This window comes from Nicotiana attenuata, chromosome 2 (genome assembly GCF_001879085.1).
Source record: "Nicotiana attenuata strain UT chromosome 2, NIATTr2, whole genome shotgun sequence".
Classification (NCBI taxonomy): Eukaryota; Viridiplantae; Streptophyta; class Magnoliopsida; order Solanales; family Solanaceae; genus Nicotiana; species Nicotiana attenuata.
In genome coordinates, this window is record NC_031990.1 from 42,470,353 (window position 1) to 42,474,159 (window position 3,807).

The window sequence follows — 3,807 nt, forward strand, 5'->3', positions numbered from 1 at the left end:
CCATTAGCTAGGGTTGTGGCTCAACCCTAGTGTGGGTAATTGATGGGTGTTGCCATCTAGGGTTAGATTGATTATAGGTGTTTTGTTATTTGGGTTGATTTTATGTTTTTACTTAAGAATTGGTGGTGGCAAACACTGATTCAAGCTTTGTGGTTTTGACTCTTCTTGAGAAAGAGAGTTTATGACCCCAAAATTGACCCAACAAGGAATTGGGATGGACTCATGAGAAATGATAGTCCCAATTAACGGGTTAAATCTCGAGAGAGTAATCACCCTACTTGAACCCTAGTTGCTTGATCTAATTGGCCTACCCAATTGGTCTCGAGAGAGTCAATTGGGCAAAATCACTCTCTCTACCGAGAGGTGTGAGAGTGGGTACAATTGTGCAACGGTTATAGCATAAGCCCCAAATATGTCAATCCATCCTTAGTAACATCTACCCGTCAATTAGCCACCTAGGCAGTGTCACGACCCTAGTGCCTTTCTTCCCATTAGATACAACTTCGCAATATTCTAGTAGCATAATTTAGCATTAATCATTAGTTTTATCATAGTAGTTATAAAATCAAAAACCAAGAATGTTTGAAGTGACATTAGGAGTACAAACACATCTCTAGACTAGACAGAAAATCCAACTCCACTACTAGCTCCCTGAGGAAATCGATCCCAACCTCGATTCGGGTAAAAGCTATTGCGACCCGCTCTCGCTACTTTTTAGTGGTGCAGAGTAGGCAGCGATCAACTTTTTGGCGCCGTTGCCAGGGAGCTTACGGTGTTGACTATCTGTTTAGTTCGTTTTGTGTTTTGCTTCTCTTTCCTTCTTGTTTACTAATTTTGTTTGTGTTGATCACTCAGGTACTATGGCTTTAAATGCTAATGACCCTCTTGGCAATGCCATGGCGGGGAAGGAGGTAGAAGATATTGATCATGATGAGCTTCCCTTACCTCAAGCTCCATGTAGAGGCCGCCAGGCCAGTGACAACAATCCTATTCCAAACCCTCCTCCGCCACCGCCAAGAGTAGTCCCAAGAGTTCTCCCTAATCAAGGGTATGCAAGTGCCATTGTTCCTCCCTGAATCCGGGCGGGGAACTTTAAAATCACAAATGTTATGTTGACCTTGCTCGAGCAAAGAGGGTGTTTTACAGGTGCCTCCGATCGAAATGCCTACAAGCACTTGAAGGGGTTCGTAGATACATGCTGGGGTAGCAAGCAGACAAACATGTTCGAGGATGCGTTGAGATTGAGGCTTTTCCCGTTCTCTCTTCGGGGTAAAGCGTTGGATTGGTTAGAAAGGCTCCCCAATCATTCTATCACCACATGGGATGCATTGGCGGACAAATTTATTGCCAAGTTCTTTTCTCCAAGTCATATGGCGGCTCTTCGGGATGAGATTCTAGCTTTCAAGCAAATGCCAACGGAACCTTTGCACGAGATATGGGAAAGATATAGAACAATGGTGAAGGAGTGCCCTAATAACGACATGACCGAGGCGATGATACAACAAACTTTTTATTGGGGTATCAACACCACGAATTAGTGCATTGTGAACCAATTGGCCAGAGGGAACTTTATGAAACTTTCTTACCAAGAGGCATGTGATGTACTTGATGAAATGGCCGACACCTCTTCGGCATGGCAAAGCCGAGCAAATGTGCCCCAAGGTGACCCCACGGTCATCCATTTGCACAAAGAATTGAACGATCATGGCCAAGCTATTGCCGAGCTTACAACAACTATGAATCAATTGGCGAAGGCGCAATTGCAACAAGTCCAAAACCCGCGTCAAGTCAACGCAATGGAAGGTGTTTCTATGTTAAAAAGGAGGCAAAGAGGGAAACAACAACCTCAAGGTAATTGTGAGCAATTTGACAACAACAATGATGGTAGTGGTTATTCGAATGAGTGCTATGATGATCAAAGCGAGGAATGTTAATATGTCAATAACTACCAAGGGAATAGAGGAAATCAAGGGAATCAACAATGGCGCCCCAAGGAAATTGGGGAAATCAACAAGGCGGCGGTAATTGGAATAATAACAACCAACAACAAGGTGGTGGCAATTGGAACAACAACAATCAAAACAACAATTGGGGTAACCAAGGTAACAATCAAGGCAATTGGAACGGAACAATAATAATTGGAATAACAACAATGGTCAAGGCGGGTGGAATAACAATGGAAATCAAGGCAACCGGGGGCAAGGTTTTCAAAGGCCCCCGATGTATCAACAACCGAACAATCTGCCTCCATTTCAATCTCAAGGGTCTAGTTCTTCGGGTAGTGATATAGGAAGAATAGAAATGATGTTTGAACAAATGATGAAGAAGAACCAAGACTCCGATGCTCAATTGGCTTCCCACAATACCTCTATTCGGAATTTGGAGGTGCAATTAGGCCAAATCTCTCAATCGTTGAATACTCGACCTAAGGGTGCTCTACCAAGTGATACGGTAGTGAACCCGAAGGGAGGTAACAATCATGTGATGGCGGTTACAATGTGCATGCCTCAAAAGAAGATGAGTTGTGGATGATAATGTTGGGTTCCAAGAAGATGTGGGTCATTTGATTGTTGAAGATATGGTTAAACCAAATGTGAACAATGAGGTGAGGATAGATATTGATGAGGCCGAGGTGGAAACTCAAGAGGCCGTGAACCCGTCTAGGGAGCACATAATTGACATGCCGGAGCCGGTGGTGCCAAAAGCCAAGGCACCTTTGCCTAGACCACCTCCACCTTATCCTCAGCGGTTAGCAAAGAAAAAGAGTGACAATAAATTCAAAAAGTTCATAGATATGATGAAAAGCCTTACAATCAATGTGCCTTTGTTGGAGGCACTTGAACAAATGCCGGGCTATGCAAAGTTCATGAAGGATTTGGTCACAAAGAAGCGTTCCATGGATTGTGAAACAATAAAGATGACTCACCAAGTCAGTGCGATAGTGCATTCTATGGCCCCGAAACTTGAAGCCCGGGAGCTTTTACTATTCCTTGCACTATCGGGAGNTTATCAAAGACTTCTCGAAGGTTGTGAATCCATTGTGCAAGCTACTAGAGAAAGATGCCAAGTTTGTTTTTGAGGAAAAGTGTATGGAGGCCTTTGAACTCTTAAAACACAAGTTGACCACTACCCCTATCATAACCGCACCTAATTGGAGTTTACCCTTTGAACTAATGTGTGATGCTAGTGATGTTGCAGTGGGGGCGGTGTTGGGTCAACGGGTTAACAAAATGTTCCATCCCGTGTATTATGCAAGTAAGACTACGAATGAAGCTCAACGGAATTACACGGTGACGGAGAAGGAGCTATTGGCCATTGTATTTGCCATGGAGAAATTTAGACCATATCTTATGGGGGCCAAGGTGATTGTGCACACGGACCATGCCGCCCTTAGGTATTTGATGACCAAGAAGGATTCCAAGGCGAGATTGATGAGGTGGTGTTGCTTCTTCAAGAATTTGACTTAGAAATAGTGGATCGAAGGGAAGTGAGAACCAAGTTGCGGACCATTTTTCCCGGTTGGAGGAAGAAGGGAGGCCATGTGACGGTCTTGAGATAAATGATGCATTCCCCGACGAGCAACTTCTTGCTGTGTCAACGTTGACTTTCCATAGTTCGCGGACATCGCCAACTTCATTGTGACCGAAATTGTCCCGTGTGAGCTCTCTTCCAACCAAAAGAAGAAACTCAAGCGGGATAGTTTGGATTTTTATTGGGATGATCCGTACTTGTTTAAAATTTGCACGGATGGTGTGATTAGAAGATGTGTCCCAGAAGGTGAACAATTGAGCATATTGGAGGCTTGTC